This window comes from Sycon ciliatum, chromosome 5 (genome assembly GCF_964019385.1).
Source record: "Sycon ciliatum chromosome 5, ocSycCili1.1, whole genome shotgun sequence".
In the NCBI taxonomy this organism is placed as follows: Eukaryota; Metazoa; Porifera; class Calcarea; order Leucosolenida; family Sycettidae; genus Sycon; species Sycon ciliatum.
In genome coordinates, this window is record NC_088647.1 from 25067302 (window position 1) to 25091117 (window position 23816).

Here is a 23816-nt window from a genome sequence, read left to right on the forward strand (position 1 = left end):
TTATACAGTCAGCGAGGGCGACAAAATGGCACACAACTGACAAGGAGTACTGAAACATTAGGCGACCTGACACCTAGCTCCAACCATTCTCCAAGGCTAAGGTTTGGAGAGGTCCAAGTGGGGAAGGAAAGCGCAACGAAGAAGAGCACGAGCTACACATTACGGCAACAAAGAACGCCGAAAATGACTGGATGATGACGAAACGAGTAAGACTATTGGACATACCAACCTTGCTACACCTGGACGACGCAAGGCAACAGATCACCCAACTTGGGAGGTTCAAGCTTATGTAATAAATATAGAACGGGGCAGCTAAGCGGAGACGAATTGTGACAAACCGAAAGGTCAACAGCCTACTGAACCCCACTATCATGTATGATGGACTAGTTATGTGCAATAACAAGTACTTCCACACGACTTACTAGTTTTGTCATCATCCAATAACTTTCGGCATTCTTTGTTGCCGTGATGCATGGCTCGTGCTCTTCTTCGTTGTGCTTCCCTTCCTCTCTTGGACCTTTCTGAACCTGAGCCTCCCAAGTTGGAAGGAAGTTGGTTTGTGCCTTGGAGAAGTGTTGGAGCAAGGTGTCAGGTCGCCGGATGTCTCAGTACTCCTTGTCAGTTTTGCGCCATTTTGTCGCACTCGCTGACTGTGTAATATCTGGTTACGTTGGTGGACAGTTAGCCATAACTCGTAACATTTTGGCCTTCTCCTTTTTCACAATATGTATGTAACTACTTTTTTGCAAGCTAGCATACCATTTCATAGCTGATGAGGGCAATTTTGCAGAAAAATTGTAATAATTGATTGATATACGAGTTCGATATTGTTCTAGAGAGAATGGGAAAGAGCAGGTCTGCTCTAAAAACCTCTTTCTATAAATGAAACAGCAGGAAGCCTCACCAGAGTCACGACTGCTACTAAATTTATGTGTAGAAATAGCAAAAAGGGCCAATAAAAAGGGCCGAGGAACTTCTGTAAATGATATGCTATAATGTTCAGCAGTTACTTGACAATCAGGTATTGCGATAACATTGCATGCCACTGAACGACGGTACTGACGTTCTATATTTAACTGCCATTCAGCTCTAGCCCGTATTGGATGTGCACTTCCAACTTGAAAGGTTCTAACTTATAGTAATAACATACGAGGGGAAGCTGCATAACCTTATTTCCCATTTTCTCTTTAGTGCTCCCGTTAATTTTTTCTAGTTTCGTATTTTTTCTGTTCGGCGCGCATGAGCAGTGCTATAACCGAGACCCCTGGTCGGTTTAGCTGCTCTTGCCCCGCCTCCAGTGCTTCTGCTGCCATCGCTATGTGCATATCTCTGTGTTTTTGCCAGCGTTTGCACCATTATGGTTTGTGATTACCTTGTAGAAAGAAAAAGTGCTTATTTTAAGGGGATTGCATTGTATGTCGTCTTCTTTACTTGCAGGGATTTTCGCAAAAATAACATCACCTCTTTACCCCCCGGAATTTTCAGTCAAAATATGAAATTACGTACTCTGTAAGTTTAGTAGAGGATAGAGAATTGAATGAATAGATCCATGCGAATTGTTCGAGTGATGAACGAGAGAGCTTGAAAGCTCAGAGCCCTTACTACGCTTTTTTGGCCTGGGTCATCATGCATGTTATTCAAGCTAATGGAAAACTTTAGCAATACTATTATCGACTCCTTGTATTGCAAAAAGCATAGCGAGGGCCCCCAGACTTCAAACTCTCTCGTACTAAGCTATGACATTTAATTTTTTTCCATCCTTTTCTTCAATGCATAACCTGGGTTTGAACTTGCACTATCGCTCTGCGCTGCATGCATTCCCTTGATACATTGTACAACTAACGTACGCCTCCAATGCATTTTTCTCGTCGCCGACATAGCAACTGCAGAATCAAAACTCCCTGGTCCGTAGAGTTTCAGGCGCTGAGTCGAATGGTGAAGGTCCCACATCGATCCGACTAAGCGTTCTTGAGATATATCAGTTTGAAATAGCACTTTTCGGGTCCGTGCCGTGACTTCATTGAGACTCGGTGATCCTTTGGCCAGCTCCAGAAACACTGGGATTTCGCATCTTCTTTCTGTTTGACCATGAAAGAAGAGGGTATTCGCTGTCACCATGGTCTTTTGCTGTGTTGTTGGTTGCTAAAATCTTACTGGCAACCCCCTGGGATAAACCTGCACCAATTTCCGAAGGATTGTGCTTGGCACAGGCTGAGCAGTGCACCATAGCAGCTATCAAGCGACATAAATATATGCTTGACAATTTCGGGACTACAATGTAAATCCTTTGGGTGTTCCAGCCATTTGGCAGAGGAGAATTTTCAGGAGGAATTTTATGCACCCATCCGATGCGGACGCTGGTGGATGAAACTGTGGTGTATCCTTTTTCGCATGCCATGCTGTGAAGTGTCAGCCGAAAAGCGGAGGTGAGTGCAATAATTATTTCAAAAACACTAGCTATGTACTAGTAGTCCTTTCTTTTGCAAAGCATTTGTAGAATTGTTTTGGACTACCTCACTACGAAATGTGAAGCTTTCCGAAACCATCCTGTTGACAGGTGGACGGCAGTAGATCTACTGTTTCCCTAGGTTATACTGCGTGCGATCGATGAACCTGTCTGCGATTGCTGTTCTTGATTTTCACAGGAAGAAAAGCAACAGTGGCTGTACCATTTGTCTCTGTGACTCACTGTTGAGCTACGACCACTGCCATCAACCAAAGGAAGGACTGTTTGCGGCGCCAGCGCCTCTAGCTGACGTGTGTTTTCATGTATGAACAGACAGTATGTACTGCTGATAAGCTACATCAAGCAATGACCTGCAGTTCAAGGAGGGAAGACAGTCCATCCTCCCTGGCGCCCATAACAGCAGGTGTGCCCCAAGGCAGTATCCTTGGCCCGACACTTTTCACTTGTATGTGTCTGACGTGGATCAGTGCCTGTCTCCTGACACACGACTAAGTTCATTTGCAGACGACACAACCCTCTACAGCCTCATCCGCACGCAGGAAAATATGAATCACATGACTGCCGCCTTGCAATCCAGCCTCAAGCATCTTGAAGAGTGGGGAGAACGCTGGCGCATCAGATTTGAGCCCTCTAAATCGCAACAGCTGCTGATGACTACGAAAGCCACACACCCCTGCTGTCCCTGACATCAAGTTTGGAGGTATCGCGGTTTCGCAAGCCAACACCATCAAGCTTCTTGGAGTGACATTTGACGCCAAGCTGTCATTCCGGGATCACTTTCACTGGATTGCGACACGTGGCTGCCAGAGACACTCAGCTTGAAGCGGCTCGACACGTTCAAAGAAGATGTCCATAAGTACCTCACGCACCAACACTGGCTGATGGCTACCGACTTCTACGGATGAACTCCTGACTGTAGCACAGGTCATGTTTCTTGGTTCGGCTATGCTGATGATATTGGGCTTCATTTACCTTTATTATTAGTTTGTTTTGTTTGTTATGATTTCTTGGTTTTCCACCCGCTTTAGTTATACTTTAAATTATTATTTGGTGCAGCTTTAGCACTGTGTGGTTTATGATTTCCCTTTTTCTTCATTACGTTTTTAGCGCTTTTGGGCGTCATTATTTTATTCTCATTGTTTCGCACCAAGTTATTATTTTCAATGTGATATTCTCTAGCTTGAAACTCTCTAGCTTGAAACTCGGATGTTCAGCCATAAATAAATGTAGAAAGGAAAAAGACATCATGGATACAAGTTAAGAGTAACTCTCCATCACTGTAACATGATACTTTATGCAGGCAGAAAGTGCAATAACTAGGCACAAAACTGACAGAGTACTGAGACATTCGACGTCCTGACACCTAGCTTCAACACATCTCCGTAACGCTAACCGACAGCCTTCCAACTTGGAAGGTTCAAGGTTATGGACCTTGTGTGGGTGTGTGGGCACACACGTGTGCGTGTGTGTGTGTGCGTGCGCACGCGAGCGTGCATGGGCACACACGTGAGCGTGTCTGCACATGCGTGAGTATGTGTGCACACACGTGAGCGTGTGTGCGTGCGCGCGCAGGCATGCATATGCGTGTGCTTTTGCATAACGTAATGTAAAATTCCAAAGATACACTCTACCGGTATTCATGTTTTTTTTATCCTGTGTTCTTCTTTATGTTATTCTCTTCCCTTCCCGGAGGGACATGGAATGACGAGTAGCAGAGACAGAATTTACTGTACCGTGCTTACCTGCGCAACCCATAGGGTATTGAGGCGAAAGCAGCTTATTGCTTATCGCGGAACTTTTACAGAATGAAGCTTCGAGTGGCCAGACACACTTTCCTTGACCGTGAGGCTGCTAGTATATCAAAGAATTGCAGTAAGGGCGGATTTGTATGGTGGAAAAGGGCAAAGCAGTTTTGTAACATTGCTGCACATATTGCCCTACTCTACAAGTCATATGTACGACCAACAGTAGAGTACGCTATTCCTGTTTGGTGCTTCAGACTTATCGCTAGCCGGCTAAAATCGGCTCATCAGGTATGCAAGAATGGACTCGGATGGGGAGACAAGGATAAATTTATCGAAAAGAAAAAGGACCAAGGAACTAAAACCTCCTTGGTCCTTTAAAATAAAAAAATTATCCTTGGCTCTCCATCCGAGCCCATTCTGCACAGAACTGATTGTAATTTGTAACCAGTGTTAATCGAGCTCCGGCATCCCAGCATCCCTTCCTTTCATAGGTGCCGCTTTGCTTGACATTCTTCCCTCATCTATGAACTTTTAAAAGCAGTGTGCACGCAATAACCCCCCCCCCCCCACACACACACACCTATTCATCATACACTTCACTACATTAAATTTTAATCTCTATGTGCACTGCTTACACGTACACCCACCCACTTGAATTATATCAAGAGTCCATAAACAAGAGTGTGCAACTGTGATCTCTATTCTATGGGCCAGATGCACGGCACGCTGCCTGCATTAAATCATTCACTCATGATTCAGCTGCAGTCCGCGACCTGCGGAAAATCAAACACCGCACTTTCCCTCTGGTTTAAAATGAGCTTTCGTATGGAACTGGAGTTCACGCGCCAACATTCAGAGATTGCGTGGGTGCTAAAAGGAATCGAACCAAAACGGATGGACTTGTATTTGAAATTGCGGGTCTGAGTGCAGGCTTTCAGAGCGTGATGGAGGCAAGTTACGTCACGAAGGCAGCGTGCTTCAAACTGACTCATCACCATAGTTGCATACTCTTGTTTATGCACTCTTGATTATATACTTGGGAATTTAAATCCGTTGATCTCCGAGCTGCAGAGAGTGCTCAATGTCAGAGACAGAGCTTAGTACACAGCAGACTCAGCGGAGGACGGTCAGTTTGATTATAACTCTGAGTTTCATGCCGTAAGGCAATCATCAGACAACTGATACTCGGGTGTACCCAACAATATGCTTATAAACACATAGGGCCACAAGCATAAACAAATTTAGCGGTAAATCTGGTGTAATGTATGGGGAGAAAGCTGGCGCGGGCCAAGGCGCGACAGTAGAAGTGCCAGGAGGGTGGTGGGCAACAGGCAGGTGTGAGCATGAAAGCGCGGAAAGAGGCGATGTGGAGGCAGTGTACAGCAGATGGGTGGAGGTGCCTGTCCACTTCTACTGTCGCGCCTTGGCCCGCTCCAGCTTTCTCCCCATACCTTACACCAGATTAAGCGCTAAATTTGTTTATGCTTGTGGCCCTATGTGTTTATAAGCATACTGTTGATTAGACCCGAGTATCAGTTGTCTGATGATTTCCTTACGGCATGAAGCTGAGAGTTACAACCAACCTGAACGTTCTCCGCTGAGTCTGCTATGTAATTTGGAATTCTCATGTTATGATTCTTTTTTTTAATATTTCCTTTTCTTTCGAAAGGATTGGAAGAAATTCAAATTTAAAGGATCTGTCGGGGAAGTGAACTAATTGCCTGAAAAGACAAAAAAAGCCAGACTCACCAGGGTCGGTGGGTCTGGTGTTTTTTCTCATTTCAGGCAGTTCACATTCCCGACTGATCCTTTGAATTTCCTTCTCTCATAATATTTTACTCGTTCTTAGCAGGGACTGTAGGTTTCCTCTGGTGAGAAGGCAGACTTGGCTGCGCTCTAAATGAATTCAAACATGTCAGTCATCGCCCTCTCCGATTGTTCCCATTGTATGTTTACTGTGAATTCATAGGTCCTGTTGTAATCTGCTGTAGATCTGCTTCGTATGTCATTTGCTGCCTTGTCTTGTGGATTAGTTACTATTGTTGTTAGATGTTTGTGGTGTTTGTTTGTATACTATATTTAAATTCGCAAATCCAAACGAGCACAAATGCTCAATGACAAGGCAGCGAATAATTATGATATTGTGTCACAGGGAAGGAGGGTCGGGGAGAAACTAAAGAGAAAGAAGAGAGAATGGTAGATATCTCAATGAAGAGCGAAGCTTTATCAAAACTACAAGTAAAGCCTGCGAATGACGGTTCTGTAACCCGCCTAAAAAGACACTCCTGAAACTAGGTAGTAACTGGTAACGAGAGTACTTGCCACTAACATGTGAAGCTGGTTTATTGCTTCCATGGTTGTTGATCCTTTTGTTGAAGCAGAAGTATTGAGCCCTCTATTGGCAAGTATTGAGCACTCTATTGGACAGCCTGGAACCTCTCTGTTTTCAGGAGGCGAAGGTGTATATGTGCTCATTTTTGAGGAGATGGCACTGTATTTCATCTTCTTGAGATGGCGCTGTATTTAGTCTTCTTGAGATTGCATTGTATTCCGTCTTCTTCGCTTGCAGATACCTTAATGAGAATAAAATCACCTATTTACCACCCGGAATTTTCATTCGAAATACCAATCTAGCACTTTTGTAAGTTTAGTAGGAGATAGAGATTGATATCATTACATCCATGCATCGCTTAGTAATCGCATGTTTGGAGAAGTAACGTTTCTCCGTGCTCTCCTTCGAGAGAGCGAACAGTTCAAAGTTATCAGTAGTATAGGGGGAGGGGTACTGGCTCACCTAAAAAATAAAAAAATTTCACGGTTCACGTGAGACTCGGCCAAAGGCCCAGTTTTCCGCATCCGCAGGAACGCCACCACCCTCTTGGATCAAGGCGCAGATGCAGCTCCTAAGCGGTGGGAGGTGAGTAGATCAGACCCACCACAAAGTGGTCAAAGACCGAAATCCCATTCGCTGCATCCATGTTTCCCTCGTGCCAGGCCACGAGTTCCCAAGGTGAGCCAAAATCGACTTTCTCGAACGGCAGCAGGGACTGTAGGTTTCCTCTGGTGAGAAGGCAGACTTGGCTGCGCTCTAAATGAATTCAAACATGTCAGTCATCGCCCTCTCCGATTGTTCCCATTGTATGTTTACTGTGAATTCATAGGTCCTGTTGTAATCTGCTGTAGATCTGCTTCGTATGTCATTTGCTGCCTTGTCTTGTGGATTAGTTACTATTGTTGTTAGATGTTTGTGGTGTTTGTTTGTATACTATATTTAAATTCGCAAATCCAAACGAGCACAAATGCTCAATGACAAGGCAGCGAATAATTATGATATTGTGTCACAGGGAAGGAGGGTCGGGGAGAAACTAAAGAGAAAGAAGAGAGAATGGTAGATATCTCAATGAAGAGCGAAGCTTTATCAAAACTACAAGTAAAGCCTGCGAATGACGGTTCTGTAACCCGCCTAAAAAGACACTCCTGAAACTAGGTAGTAACTGGTAACGAGAGTACTTGCCACTAACATGTGAAGCTGGTTTATTGCTTCCATGGTTGTTGATCCTTTTGTTGAAGCAGAAGTATTGAGCCCTCTATTGGCAAGTATTGAGCACTCTATTGGACAGCCTGGAACCTCTCTGTTTTCAGGAGGCGAAGGTGTATATGTGCTCATTTTTGAGGAGATGGCACTGTATTTCATCTTCTTGAGATGGCGCTGTATTTAGTCTTCTTGAGATTGCATTTTATTCCGTCTTCTTCGCTTGCAGATACCTTAATGAGAATAAAATCACCTATTTACCACCCGGAATTTTCATTCGAAATACCAATCTAACACTTTTGTAAGTTTAGTAGGAGATAGAGATTGATATCATTACATCCATGCATCGCTTAGTAATCGCATGTTTGGAGAAGTAACGTTTCTCCGTGCTCTCCTTCGAGAGAGCGAACAGTTCAAAGTTATCAGTAGTATAGGGGGAGGGGTACTGGCTCACCTAAAAAATAAAAAAATTTCACGGTTCACGTGAGACTCGGCCAAAGGCCCAGTTTTCCGCATCCGCAGGAACGCCACCACCCTCTTGGATCAAGGCGCAGATGCAGCTCCTAAGCGGTGGGAGGTGAGTAGATCAGACCCACCACAAAGTGGTCAAAGACCGAAATCCCATTCGCTGCATCCATGTTTCCCTCGTGCCAGGCCACGAGTTCCCAAGGTGAGCCAAAATCGACTTTCTCGAACGGCCCTTCGGGCCGACCTCCCAAGTCTCCCCCCTCCCCCTATACTACTGTATTAGAGGATAGACACCCCAAGTGCTAATTTTACAACCCCAAGAACTAATTTTACAATTCCAAGTACTAATTTTACACCTCCAGCCACTAATCCAATGTTGGCTCAACCCAATCCAGAAAAGTGAGCGAACTTACTCCCTCTGAGAAATCGGAAGTGAGCCAACTTCAGCTTTTTCACTTACCCGATCTTGGCTCACTTCGAGGACTGATGTGGGATCGGTTTCTGAGCCAACTTTGGGTGATTCAGCTTTGGATGATTTACCACCATCAATCGGTAACTCATACACATTTTCCATCTCATCATCAACAATATATTTCCCAGCTCTCGTGATATCTTTTCAGCATACTCAACTGTTTCCTGTTTTAGTTTTGCTAAGGGATGGGTCATTTCCACATAACATCTTTTCTTGTTTTTCATTAGCTTTTTTTGTAATAGGGGGTCTCCATCCTGAGTTGAGTGCTGCTCTCACCTCAGCGAGGGTTTCTTTTGTGGGTATGTAAGGCGTATTTTTCACCCGATCATCTTTACATGATATTCTGGGGGTGAGTTTGAAACTCAACAAAGATGCTCAGGAGCATGACACGGTCCCCATCCACATATTTACCATAAATCCACAGATTTTCTATCATTGACAAAAGCAGAGCGTGACAAGATGGATGGTGGGAATTTCAAACTTCTTTACGATGAAAAGATTGATGAGAGCCTCGAAGATTACTTTGAAAATATGGGATTGTTGACACATCTTTGTATACATGAGAAATAAAAGAGTAGATAGATAGACAAACATGAAAGTTTATCACATAATCTCCCGTGGGACAGTTGGGTTTGGATACTCTCTCTCCAACATTCCACATTTCCGTGAAAATATTCCGGGGGTGAGTTTGGAACTCACGAAAGATGATAAGGAGCATGACACGATCAACATCCACTGTCGTGCACGTGCACGTGTCCCAGGTCGTCAGACTAACACACGGGTCGAGCGAGATCCCTCGTCACAAACAGTTTAGAAACACATGTCTTCGAACAAACAACAACTACCAAAACTCCATTGAAGCATCAAAATCAACGGAGAAAAAAGAACCAAGAACGGAGAGCTGGGGACGCACGTACCCGGCCCCGTACCGGGCGCACAGCCAAGGAGGATGACACCGTAGCGTCCCCACGCTCGACTGGGAAAGAAAACAGCAAGCAAAGAAATCTGACGAGTGCGAGCGCAGTTTCAACTTCCAGCATTTTGAATGACAAGCTGCAAGCGTGAAGCGAAACACGTGACCGAAAATAATGCATGATGTCATCAGTGCACACGCGGACAATGCAAAAAGGTCAAAAGCGAGTGCTGCAAGAAACAGCACAAATAAATAATAGTTCGGATGGCGAAGAGCTAGAAAGGCAGATTCCTAATTATCGAAGAACAATACATATTGTAGAGTTCCAACGCGACTGCCGGGAGATGCTGGCACCCACCAGACGGGTGGTTGCTGCCCCTGTCAGAGAAATAGAACGGGAACTGAGGCAGAGGAGCCACGTTGCAAACGGTGAAATGCGCAAGGTAAGAATATTCAAGCGGTGTCAAATTACGATGTACTGAGTAATATATGGGTAGACAAAGACAGACACTAACAAATGGAGAACGTTCCAACAGAAGCCGTGAGTGAGAAGAGAGGTGAGAGAATGAGAGCCCTTTCCTGATCAGATCCGCAACATCCACATATTTACCAATAATCCACAGATTTTTATGTCATTGACAAAAGTAGAGCTTGACAAGATAGATAATGGAAATTTCCGACTAGTTTGTGCTGAAAAGATAGATGAGACCTTGGATGAATACTGTGAAAATAGGGGGTTGTTGACACGTCTTTGTATACATGAGAAATAAAAAAAGTAGATAGATAGACAAACATGAATGTTCAATGCCTATCATGTAAGAAAAAGCAACATATGAGGGGAATACAAGGAGATGTTACATCAACTGGTCAACCATATGTCAAGGGTAAATGCTCAGTATGTGGTCGATCGTGTTCACAATTTATCAAGAAATCGGAAATCAGAGAAGGTGGATTCCTGTCCGGGTTTGTTCAAGATGATAGATTTAGGGATAAAAAAAGATAGATACGAAATGGACTGATGACCTGGCTGCTGAGTTACACAAACCAAAGCATGTGAATTTCACAAGGAGACAAGTGACTGTGAGTGAGATTGATGAAATCTGGTCAGCCGATCTCGTGGACATGACAGCTTTTGTTAATACAATGATGAAATCAAATTTCTGCTTCTTTTTTACTCTCTTTCTCACTCCTGTGTGCAGCCACACCATATGTGCCCCCACCCCTAACACACCTCAGTCTCATGCACAGTCACATGCACACCCACATACACACGCACACAGCAACAACAAACAGCCTCTGCGGGGACAGCAGCAACAGCAAGCAAGTGTATTGTCAACTCACGGCGACAATAATAAACAGCTTTAAAAAAGCAACTCAAACTAGATCATCGAGATTAGTGCAGTCTGCAATCTGAGCACACCGCCAGCGGTGTGCTACGGAAATATCCAAACGACTCAACAAAATAACCATTCACTATGGCGGGCGGGTATGGGCACTACACTTGCAAAGCAAGAAGAAAAAGAATGCTGCAGCCGGAGCGCATGCTCCTAATATCTCGCATTTGCGAGCAGCAAATGTTACGTCATGCAAAAGAAAGACAAAAAAGAACTACATTTCTCGTTTCTTTCCTACGTCAGCCAACGAGAAATGAGGCATTTCTTTTTTATTCTCTTTCTCACTCCTGTGTGCACCCACACCATACGTGCCCCCACCCCTAACACACCTCAGTCACATGCGCAGTCACATGCACACCCACATACACACGCACACAGCAACAACAAACAGCCTCTGCGGGGACAGCAGCAACAGCAAGAGCAGCAAAGCATAGCTAATGGATGGCCAGTGCCCTTGACACTGAGAGCATTGCTGAGAGCGACTCGGGGCCTTGAAGTACATCCGCATGGATGTTTCGCTTCTCCAGCCGCCCTGACGTTGGATCAGTCTATCCGGGACTCCTGCTGCCGCGGCCACCGATGCTCCCCCAGAACGCAGGCTATGCAGCCCAAATGCGCTTGGGTTGAAGTTCGCTTGGCACAGCGCGTCCTGGATCAGCTCTCGGGCACGGCTGTAAGACATCTGGTCCCGGACAACTTGACTAGCGTTTCCTCGCCGAATACGGCCGAACAACTTCTGGTGGCCTTCGTAACCTCTAGACCGCAGTCGCTCTGTCAGAGCCACTGGGCATACTGCTCCATGCCATCTTGACAGCAGCACACAGTTTCCTTGGCGCAGTTGATCATTTTTTCTCACTTCGAGAAATAGTGCCATGTAATCTTCCTTGATTTCGATCTTGTCGACGTATATGTTTGACAAGTCGTTCCACCGCAAGAGCCCTGCGAAGCCAACAGTCATCAGAGTCGCTGTCTGCAAGTTCTGCAGTGACTCATTGCGCAAGAGCCTGGTAGCAACTTGGTTTAGCATCTGCTTCGTCATCGGCTTCTTCCGGTTCTTCGGCGCCGCCAGCAGCCGTTTGGCGGCCTGGACTAGGTTCCGAACATGTGCGTTGTCTGTGGGGTCCGGTAGGCCTCGCACCTTGTGCGACCAGGCCAACGCGCAAATAGCGGATGTTATTGGTGACGCTGTCCACGCCTCCTGGAGCAGCTTCACGACATACAAACATATGTGCCAAGACTCGGCTGGTACGCTCGGGATCTCTTGACTGCTAGCCCACTCTTGCCAGCGCTGAAATGTCGACAAATACCTGGTCACTGTTCCCGGTGCCCTACTCGCCAACATGACTTCTGGAATCTTCCTGGATAGGTTCACGAGCTCCTGGGTTGGCTCCGCTTGAACCACCCTCAGCTCTAGGCATGAACACAAGATCATAATGTGAGGCACCTGTCAACAGAGTCATCAGCATTAGCGTCGGCTTCAGCATCTGCAGCAGCTATCAGCCTCACTTGAAGAGCATTATACAACGGCATCAGAAGCAGCGTCTGCCAGCCCTGTGGGCTACAACATCGTCATCGGCATCACCAGCAGCAGCATCCGTCTGCCCTGCGGGTTATGACATTGTCAGCAGCATCTGCCTCCTGCCCTGCAGGCAATGGTGTTTCCTGAACACCAACATAGGACAATGCCTCGTGCACCGTGCACTCACATGTGCTCGCGCCACAAAACCACAGCAATCGTGTCAGTACGCAAATCAGCAACAGTTATTCTTCATGCACACTCTTAAAGCCAGCATTTCTGAATAATATTGCTTGCCCCCCAGCAAGTTGTAAGGGCAGGTACCTTCCAGAAATGTGCTTTCATCATGGGGTAGCACCAAAACTCCTTTTACAAATGGTTACCAGCTTTGCCTCCCATGTAATATTGGCCACCAATCCGCTGACACCCACTTAGGCACGACCAGTGTGCCATGGCCGCAGCACATTTTTAACATACTCAAAACCCTGGGTATTAGGTGGAACGGAGGTGTAAGCCACACCGTTTCCATTGACCAATCAACCGTAAAGGCATCGATCGCATAACATCCCGGATTCCACCACCTTGAACAGAAACGCTTTAAAGGGGAAGTTAAGGCAAAAATCAAAATTTCACCAGTTGTCGTCTTCGGGGTGCTGAGTCGAATGGTCTTGGTCCGAGAAAGCTGAGACGCTCCCTTCCTACTTGAATCCCAATCGAACTCACGCACTTCCACCGAAACTGGGTGACTGCGCCCTACAAGATGGGGATTTGTATGCAAAATGCCAATAAAAGCACCATTTCGTTCTTATAAAAGCACGGATGACCGCAATTGGCACATATGTTGTAGTCTTTTGGACGCTGCGTCGACTGGTTTCGGTCCGAAAAGGCTGCGATTCAGCGTTCGGCCCTTATTCCCAATCAAACGTGGTTGAACAAGCGGTCACGTGCTCCTGGGTGCCCAAATCACGTTGTCACCATGCCAGCAGGCGACAACTTTCACACCAAGGTTCAACTCGAGTTCAACTCGAGTGACAGGACTGCACCCAAAAAAGGTTAAGTTGTACCCTGCAGGCACTGTGACCAGGTGACTGGTGTACGCAGGAGCACGTGACCACTTGTTCAACCATGTTCGATTGGGAATAAGGGCCGAACGCTGCATCGCAGCCTTTCGGACCAAAACCAGTCGACGCAGCGTCCAAAAAACTACAACATATGTGCCAATTGCGGTCATCCGTGCTTTTATAAGAACGAAATGGCGCTTTTAGTGACATTTTGCATACAAATCCCCATCTAGTAGGGCGCAGTCACCCAGTTTCGGTGGAAGTGCGCGAGTTCGATTGGGATTCAAGTAGGAAGGGAGCGTCTCAGCTTTCTCGGACCAAGACCATTTGACTCAGCACCCCGAAGACTACAACTGGTGAAATTTTGATTTTTGCCTTAACTTCCCCTTTAACTGTTTCGTCCTCAGACTCGCAAAGCAATCTAGCGTATGGGGACCCCACAAACGCTCGATTTGTTCAAAAACAGCCGGGTTAAGCCGCCAATCATCTGTGTCAACTATTTTCGAATAGTAGTCCGCCAGTTCATGTTGTTCTCTTGGAACCCATTCGGCAATCAGGCGGATTCCGTGCTTCATGCACACCTGGAGGATTCGCATGGCCTCCCTTTGCAAATGCTCCCTTCTGCTGCCCACCTGGATAATGTGCACAGCTGCCTGGTTATCGCTTCTGTGAATGCAGATGCCTCCTTCTAGTTTGTGTGCTAATGATTCAAGCACCAACGCGATTGCTCTCAATTCTCTCCACGTGGAGCTTCTTCGGTCATTCAAAATCTCATTGGACCACTCTTCTCTGGCTACCTCGACTGCACTGCCGTCTACTAAAAATCCGCCCCAGCCAGAGTCGCTCGCATCGGACCAGGTCAGGACCGTTGCCTTTGGGCAGTTTTTCCAAAATGGTTGGCCGTGCCAGTCTTCAAAAACCGTGCTCCAAAATTCCAAGTTGCACCTTGCCGCATCCGGCCATTTCACTGGGGCTTACCAAGAACTCCTAGACAATATCATGCTGTAGAATGCCCTGGTACGCAAACGGCAATTTGGCCCGAGCGCAAGCGACATAGACAACAGGAAGCCGGCTAGCCTCGCCACTTCCCTCGCGAGTGGCGCTGCTAGACCGCTCAGCCGTGCTAGGCACTCTTTAAGCCTCGCCACTCTGCGCTCTGTCTCAAAAATTCGACCCTCTTTGAGGTCAATGCGCATGCCTAGCATTTCGACCGTTTGTGATGGCTCCCACTGGGATTTTTGTTCATTGGGCACAAACACAGCTCTCAAGAGGTCAGCCTTCATCTGTTTTGCCACCACCCTTGCCCCTTCGACAGTAGAGTGCCCACCAGACCCATCGTCCATGTAGAGCTGACATCTTATGCCCAACTCCCTCCAACGCCGCAGTAAAACACGTGTCACTTTTGAGAAAACATAAGGAGCCATGGAGAGGCCAAATGGTAACACGCAAAATACATAGGTTGTGTTAGTTCCCTCCGCATTAAACCACTTAAACGGGTTAAAACCCCAAGTACTTTTGATGCTACTGTGCAATTTCAATGTGGTGGTACCTGGTTTTCAGGTCCAAAGTAATCACATAGTCGCCCTTTTCGTAGACTCTTGCGACTGTTTTCAGGTCTTCCATTTTGAATTTAAATTTCGCCAGATAAGTATTGACGTACCTCAAATCCAAAATGAGTCTTAGCTTTTTTCCATTATGTACCACGCCTAAGGGGCTGCAAATCACTGCCTCCTCACTCTTGACCTCCTTTATGCACCCTCTTTCCATCAAGTCTCTAATTGAATCTGTGACAAAATCAAATTGACACTGAGCGCTACTGTGATTTTTTTACAGTTTTCGGCCCTGGTAGCTGCACGAACGGGAGTAGATACCCTTCACAAAATTTATGATCCTTAGCACAAATTCGGATGCCCCCATAGTTTCCCAAAATGGCTTGCACCTAGCTAAACTGCCCACCACCACCCCTTGCCCCTCTAGTTCCCCTTGGTCGTCAGATTCACACATGCCCGCCACGCACCCCTCGTCAACAACACTCAGCACCGAATACACTTCATCATCTATTACATCAGGGGGGGGGGGGAGTCCGTCCGCACAGCCCTCAGAGCTATTTCTGAGCGGCTGGCTTCTGGCAGAAATTGATGAAGTGGCCTGGCTCGCCGCAACGGAAGCAGACTTTGGGGCCAGGCTAGATGGGGTTTCTCCCCGGTTGCGTCCTAGGTGCCTCGCTGGGCCCAGAAGGTGACTGCTGTTGTGGTGGCTGCTCAGCCCCTCATGCGGCTGCTTTAGGGGTGACCACCCCGCCCCTGCCGAACCTGGATGGGATGCCCCCCCCCCCCCGAAAGGGCCGCTGCATGGCCACGGACTGCACGGCCGCATTCAGTCTCTTGCTCTTTTCGGCGGAGGTCACAATGCTGAGGATTCCCCCTCCCTCCACAAATTTGTTCGCCACCTCTACCCCATGGGTATCGGCGACGGCGAGCCTTTCTTGCCTGTCCTCTAGAATGTCCTCACCTTTCTTTAGGTTTTTCGTCGCGCTTCTCAGCCGGTCGGACTTCCGTGCCCTCCGCACTTTCTCCAGGCGCTCCTGGAGCCGGGCGTTTACTGCGTGCTGGTGCTCATACGCCACGTTCCTCCATTTACTGGGGCCCGTTGACGTAGCACGAGAGCGATGGCGATGACGGCGAGCCTTCTTGCCTGAACTTTATGATTTTTTGAATTTTTTGGACCTGGATCTCCGGCTCCTGGGGCTGGGTGACCGCGATGCACTGATGGCACTAGACGATGATCTAGATGATGACGACGACGACGAAGACGATGACGGAGAACGTCTCCGTCTGCGACCTCTGCCGCGTGGGGATTCCGGGGCCCTGGCCCTTTCGAGCTCGATTCGGGCCTCGAGCAGCCTGATACAAGTTGCCTGCTCCTCCAGGCATATTCGTCGTTCTGCCAGGAGGCTTCCTCCGCGCCGCGCAGGTCCAAGGTGTGAAAGTCAGCCTGACATTACAAGTAGAAATGGAGAAAGGAGATGACATAACAACCACAGACACACCGTACTTGAGGAGTGGACCAATGACAATCACAACATCTCATGAGATTGATGACGGTATTCGAACGGCACACTCACAAATGCATAGAAATATCGATAAGTGGATACAGAATGGATCAAACTGGCACATCAATCACGTCAACAGATTTTATGTTGATGTAGCAGCATATCAGCCAATGAGAGGTAAATCCTACATTGCCCTATCAAAATATGAATAAATAATAATAATACGAAGTAGTGGTTGCGACTTCGGCGATGATTTGTAGGAAAGGGTTTGCTCCCCACACTGGAGCTCGCGCTATTCCGCCGACTTTACTTGACACTTGACTGACTCACGACTGCCATCCAGAGCACACGAGAAGTCCATCGAACCTTCGACTCGGCAAACCTGCAAGAAAGCACCACTCCCTGCTCAATACACAGTGTTTCGGGGAATTCACCTCTCATCAGTTGAGCTTGAGTAGGCTGAGGAAGATTGTGCATGAGGAGCACCACTTATATAGTGCTCTCCAGGCACAAACATCACCAGGGATACAAACTTACAGAGGCGCTCCATTTCCAGCGCGACAAACACCTCGTGAACACCAGCCTCTGTAAGTTTGTATCCCTGGTGATATTTGTGCCTGGAGAGCACTATATAAGTGGTGCTCCTCATGCACAATCTTCCTCAGCCTACTCAAGCTCAACTGATGAGAGGTGAATTCCCCGAAACACTGTGTATTGAGCAGGGAGTGGTGCTTTCTTGCATGTTTGCCGAGTCGAAGGTTTGATGGACTTCTCGTGTGCTCTGGATGGAAGTCGTGAGTCAGTCAAGTGTCAAGTAAAGTCGGCGGAATAGCGCGAGCTCCAGTGTGGGGAGCAAACCCTTTCCTACAAATAATAATAATAATAATAATAATCTATGTTTGCCATGGAAGGGGCAGGAATCGATCAAAGTGTGTCGCGAAGTCAAGTCTATCGTCCGTCGTACTTATTATGCAGTACATTTTGTGCCAGTCTTCACAACAATGCGTGCGTTCACGGTGCGGAAGGACGTCCTACCAACCCTCCACCTTAGTCATGTTATCTACAACTTCGAATGCCGACATTGTGCTAGTCGGTATGTTGGTAGGACTGTTCAGCACCTGAACGCACGTATCAAACAACACACTCCACTTCACATCCTTCCACCCAGTGCGCAATCTGAGAGGCCCAAACGCGGGAGGCCTAGGAAAAACCCATCACCTACACGGCAGGATAGTTCCCTGCCGCTGTCTGCCGCTCCCCCTCTGACATCTGTCTTGGACGGGCTTGAGCTTTGCAGCTCTTTGGAGGTGCGTGCGGAACCGCCATTGGTGCAGCCCTCGGGTGTGCCTAAGTCTGTGCCTCTGGGTGCTTTGCATGGGGCTGTGCCTCGAGTGGTAACAGCACCTCTGCCTCCCCCTGACCCTCCTTCTTCGAGGTATGTGTTGGTGGAGAGCACCCGCGGCGGTCGATTTGTCCCACCGGAACTAGAGCTGGATTCAACAAAAAGACCAACAACCATGGCTGCAACAACAACACCAGCTTCACATCCAACAACAACACCAGGTTCACATCCAAAAACAACCACAATTAATCCACAAAACAAAGCAGCAAATGACAGACCACGGAGATCTACAGCAGATTACAACCGGACCTATGAATTCACGGTAAAAATACAAAGGAAACAATCGGAAAGGACGACGACTGACATGAAGGCAACGGCATTCACGGTTGGCGTGGGTGGTGAAGGTGAGACGCAGGACGATGCAAGTCAGGAGGAGAGTCGAACCGCTGTGGATGACGGAGCAGGTTCTGATTCGGACAGTGAGGGAGAAGGTGAGCTGAGTGAGGGTGAGAGTGAGTGTGAGGGTGTGCGCGTGAGTGGAGATTGTGTGCGTCCGTCTCGTAATAAGGCTTCAGTATACAATCATTTGGTTTCTAGTACTGACTGTTGTCGTACTTATTCTGATTCCTGTATTTTCTGTTTTGTGCCGTGCTCGTTATGGTTATCTTTTGCAGTTACAAGTTTTGGAAGCTGTTTGTCAGCGCATTCATAAGCCGAATTTGTGTGTCCAGAAAGATAGTGTTATTACCCTAAAATTGTTCAAATAATGTTCTTGTGTGTAGTGTGGCAACGTTGTTGCCACTTGTGCCTAAATGTGTTTTGTCACCTTCTTGTTTATTATTGTTATTATTATCATTCGTTCTCACTTTTTTGTTTTTGTTGCTGATACACACTTGTCACGCTTAGTTCTTACTTGTATACCCTTGTGTGCTGCACGCTTTTGTGAGAAATCGCACCTCGATATTCCAGTGCTGTCATTGTATCGTGTCACCCTACCTTGATTGCTATTATTATTTCCTTTGTTCTCATTTTGTTCTTTAGTACAATAATAATAATATTAATAATGATTTACCGAACGAACTCAAGAAAAAGAAGGCAATCATCAATGTCAAGAATAAGGATGATAAATGTCTGATGTGGGCACTGCTCTCAGCTCTGCATCCAGCAAAGAAGAATAGTGACAGGGTAACTCAGTATACAGACTATAGCAACAAACTTGATCTGTTCGGAATCGATTTTCGAGAAGCAAAACAACATAGCTATCAATATCTTTGGGTATGAGGATAACGTGAACTATCCACTACTGCTGACAAAGAAAAGAGGTGAGAAAGTGACCAATCTTCTACTATACCAAAAAAAATCAGACTCACTACTGTTGGATCAAAGATTTCAGCAGATTGTGCTACGATCAGTCGAAGCATAAAGCCAGGAAATTCTTCTGTACAAGATGTCTCCAACCACACAACACAGAGAAATCTCTGAGCAACCATCAGGAGTATTGTGATAATTTCACTGGATTATCAACACATATGGTACTACCAGAACCCGATGACGATGGAAATCAACCAACACTGAAGTTTATCACTCATCACAAAATGCTACAATGTCCCTATCTGTTTTTACATAGCTGGAGAGCGGACGCAGTTTTTGGAGCTCCATAGTTTATTTAGCATAATAGAGAGGTTCTGCTATACGTGAAACGTAGAGAAATCACGTAGAGAGCAGGTGTCTGGGTTAGAGTCTACGGCTTCGCGTGTTTTGGCTCCAGATTTCTACGCGGAGATGGGGTTCTCTACGTTGTGGCACACGCAGAAAAAATGCGTACGGATTTGCTGGGTATCGATCAACTGCATGCAGAAAACGGCCAAATATGGAAGGGGAAATTCCCAGTACACATTCCACGTGACTTCTCTAGGTGAAACGTAGAGCAGAACAGCATTTCTTTACGTTACGGGAACACGAAGAAAGTTCGCCTGATTCTTTGCGTCGCGTTCCCAACACGTAGAGCAGAACCTCCCTAATAGTCCGCTCCCAGCCCGTATGGCTGTGGATGCACAGGTAGTACACTAGATCACTTAGAGTGCTGATTCACTACAACCGCCAGGCGCCATGGCCGGAAACGGAGCTGATACGGAGCCCTGGCGACAGCTCTCGTCTTCGACACTGAAGAAGAACACTGTTGTATTCCCCTCGCAAGCCCAGGTAAGCGTGGGGGCCTACATAAAGCTCCTAGAAGAGCAAGGCATCACCGGCATCATTTCGATGCAGACAACAAGCAGGGGTCAATGTAGACTTACCATTGAGTCATATGAAAAAGCCAAATTGTTGGTGCTCAATGGCTTCGATTGCAAGGGCGAACGGGTTTCACCACGCTTCGTTTCCGCACCAACAACACAGTTACACATCCATGATGCTCCAATCTGGATCTCAGACGGTGTCCTAAAAGCTGCGCTCTCATCGTACGGAAAGCTTATCGGTGAGATACGACACGGCAAAATCAAACTTTCAAACGGCACCCAAACAGCAACTGGTGCACGGTGTGCGATTCGCCTCGTTCGAACTGAAACCAGGCAGTTCGATCCCGTAGTACCTGCGTACGACAGAAGGCTCCCACGAGCTCCGCATCATCTACGACGGCCAGGCAGGCATGTGCAGGCTATGTGGCCAGATAGGTCACATCGCGCGTACCTGCCAATTAAAACCGTTGCAGTGCACACACCTCCGCGCATGCCGGCAGAGAAGGCAGCAGCACTGGCAGCACAGAGCGGAACAGCGGAGCTGAAGCTGACTCTCATGCTCACCGTACCGATTCTGCACCAAAAGCGGCCCAGAGTTCGACCCACGCCAGCGCAGTATCCAAAACGGCCTCCGACGGTGCCAACAGAACGCCGAAAGCAGACCTGCTCCCCAGCTCGCACCCAAACGACCCAGTCCACGACCAGTACGACATTACATCGCCCACGTCGGCAACAAGCACGACCGTGCACCTCGGAACGCCGCCAAGCAGCACAGGTACAGCTACAGGTACGACAACATCCAACTCACCGCACACTGACAAAACTACTCCTACCACCACAACATGCAATCACCCAGATTTGGGGCGTGCTGAAGACCTCCTCTCCTCACTGGTGACTAACACAGACACGTCTAAACAGCCAGTAAGGGCGCGCTCACACTGCGACCAAAACCAACGTCCATGCGGCCATGCGGCCAAGTTGCATGGCAACGGCATGAACTTGACCAAAACGTCGCGGCCACGTTTCAAATCGTGACCGCGATCTCGAGAGGGGGTGCCACGACTTGGCGGCAACATGATCGTAGACGTGAAGCGTATTTGTGTACAAAGGCTTTCGACTATCGAGGGGGCTTCCCCACTTTCCATCATAACAAATCTGCAAAAGAAGTGATGAGCAATAGGTGAGCAAAGAAAGAGATAAAGACATACAGGTCTGCGTGTGAAAATCGTACCCACACTATACGGTATGCCCAACTCGGCATTTGTCCGGCTGTCGAGCGGGAGGATTGCAAGTTGCGGCTTCTCGTACACCGCATTCTTCACGGCAATGTCAGTTTGCTGCTCAAATCACTCCTGGAATAGAGTTCACTACCCCGTGCCACAAGAGGTCAGGATGCCTGCAATCTGCCCCTTCCCAAAATCCGCAGTACTTCCGGATCTCACAGACCAGTTTTTGCTGCTGCGAAGATGTGGAATCTTTTGCCCTAATCCTTAAAGTCATGCCCTGCCACATGGCGATTCAAGCGTTTATTTTAAAGTTTACTTTCATGGCTAATGCTAGGATGTTCCCTCTCCCGAGAGTTCTCCATACTCACTGTTTTCTTTACTCCACCTATCCAGGTTATCTTAGATTTATCCGTTTGGGGATGATTATCCTTGGATTTGCAATGCATTAAAATAAACAAACACAGAATAGATGTACTTCGGAATCTCACAGCCTAGCATTCCCCTCTAGTTTTCCTGACCTAGCACATCTAAACTCTCACGTCCATTGAAAGTCTACTTTCATGACCAATGTTAGGATGATCTAAGGAGAGATTCCTAGACTCACTGTTTTCTTCACTCCCTATAATCCAGGATAACTAATCTTGTTCTTAATCTTTTCTCCCTTTCCATCGTCATCATAACATTGGGCATGATTGCCCGTTTGACTTGCGATGTAAAATAAAAGCAATACAAAATACAATCTGATTGTAAGCGTGCAGAACTGAGATAGTGAATGATAAAAAGTGTACCAGAGATAAGCTTCTAAAGAGAACGCAATACGATGTGTTGCTACATATTCAGCCAAGTTCCGCTGCAGTGAAATCAATGCTCGTAGAACTGTTCGTGCAGTTCTTGCTTAAATTCACCTTTAAAACTGGTCAAAGAGTAGATTTTAGGGGCAGACAATCTCAATAATAATAATTATGATGCATTATGAAAGCCATGAGTGTTTGTAAGCGAGGTAAAGTTGAACATCGATTATACGCACATCGACTATCTGACCATTCGATTATCCGTAACAGTTTTTTTTGGGCGCATGTGCCGTAGAGTATGCACTGTGCATGTAGTGAGCCGATCAAAAAATACGAAAATTTTGAAAAATAAAAAGTAAAAAGGTCGTGCGGCTAGTAATAGCCACTGAAAGTGTGTGAGTGACAGTTTTTTTTCTTATCCAGAACATTTGCCTTATCTGAACACCGCCTAACAGTTGTCTGCCCAGAGGTGGTCGGATAATCGATGTTCAACTGTACCACTAATTGCTCGGCTTTTCTTTAGCTTTTGATTCCTTAGGGAAACAGATGACTAAAGGCGAAACAAATGTACATTGAAGAGGCATTGTCCAATTGGAAGTATGGAAAGAGAAGAAACAGGTATCACCACAAACTATGGCAACTTGTTTGATGTTCAGGTGCATATGTTTCCAGAATATAATATTATTATCCTTTTCCGGTCATTGGTTAAAATTACGGGACTGAAGCCATCAAGTGACTAAACATTTAAATATTCAACAGTATGATATAAACGATGTACTGGAACTTCCAAAAGTAAGCTAAAGGCTAATGATCAATGGAACACAATTCCTTGAACAATTGACTACGGAACTAATGAACTAGGAGGTTTACATTCACACCCATATTGTGTGTTGTTCATTTTTGAGAAGAATATTTCCGTGTATTGCCTTATCTTTCTTTGCAGGAGTCTAGGAGAAAACAAAATTACCTCTTTACCTGCCGGATTATTCAATAGCCTTACACAACTATCATATCTGTAAGTTGAGAAGAAACCAGAGAATGTAGTTTAAAATGTGGGCTTCACGGAGAATTTCAACGTATTAGGAAGTTAGAGGCCACATGCCACGTACTGCTCTTTTCTCTCCGAAACTCAACACTTGCAAGCCAGATATGAAAAAAGAAAACAATCATCAGTCACACCACCGGGACTCGAATCAGGGACCTTGCTATTCGCGAGCAATGCTCTAACCAACTGTAATAATAACAAAAGATGAAAATGAGAGCAGTACTACACAGCAGAGCACCTACTGGTTGTGGAGCGAGGAACGCATTGCGTCCCTGCGTGAAGCTCTTGCTACCTGCAATCTGCAGTACGATCCACATCCCACTGACCCTCAGCCAGTAACCTCATTCTGGAACTTCTGGAGAGACCAGATACTGAAACTAGCCGTGCACCACTGCCAAGTGACCAGAAGCAAGTCCCGCAAAAATACTACGCCCACTCGTCCCTACATGATGAAGGATCTCCTCAGCCAGATCAAAACAAAGCACAAACAGTTCCGCACGTACAAGGTGACCCAACTAGACTCAGATTGGAAACTGTACACAGCCCAGCGTTACC

General features: G+C 46.7%; 1 long non-coding RNA gene across 1 annotated transcript; it reads left to right on the forward strand.

Annotated features, from left to right (window-relative positions):
- Positions 1 to 1466: 1466 nt before the first annotated feature.
- Positions 1467 to 8044, forward strand: LOC135818630 (uncharacterized). Its single transcript, XR_010553732.1, has 3 exons — positions 1467 to 1509; positions 6782 to 6853; positions 7974 to 8044. It is a non-coding gene; the product is annotated as an uncharacterized LOC135818630 (long non-coding RNA).
- The last annotated feature ends 15772 nt before the right edge of the window (positions 8045 to 23816 follow it).